This window comes from Octopus bimaculoides, chromosome 21 (genome assembly GCF_001194135.2).
Source record: "Octopus bimaculoides isolate UCB-OBI-ISO-001 chromosome 21, ASM119413v2, whole genome shotgun sequence".
In the NCBI taxonomy this organism is placed as follows: Eukaryota; Metazoa; Mollusca; class Cephalopoda; order Octopoda; family Octopodidae; genus Octopus; species Octopus bimaculoides.
Window position 1 is genome coordinate 13,163,289 of NC_069001.1, and position 400 is coordinate 13,163,688.

A 400-nucleotide genomic window follows, 5' to 3' on the forward strand; every position below is an offset into this window, starting at 1 on the left:
GACCGAGGGCTAACGAACACAACAAAATACAATAAAGTGCGTAATATGTAATTTAATTATCTCATATATAATACATATTACTTATATTGGCACTCCGTCTCTTACGACGTCGAGGGTTCCAGTTGATCCGATCAACGGAACAGCCTGCTCGTGAAATTAACGTGCAAGTGGCTGAGCACTCCACAGACATGTGTACCCTTAACGTAGTTCTCGGGAGATATTCAGCGTGACACAGTGTGTGACAAGGCTGACCCTTTGAATTACAGGCACAACAGAAACAGGAAGTAAGAGTGAGAGAAAGTTGTGGTGAAAGAGTACAGCAGGGTTCGCCACCATCCCCTGCCGGAGCCTCGTGGAGCTTTTAGGTGTTTTCGCTCAATAAACACTCACAACGCCCAAT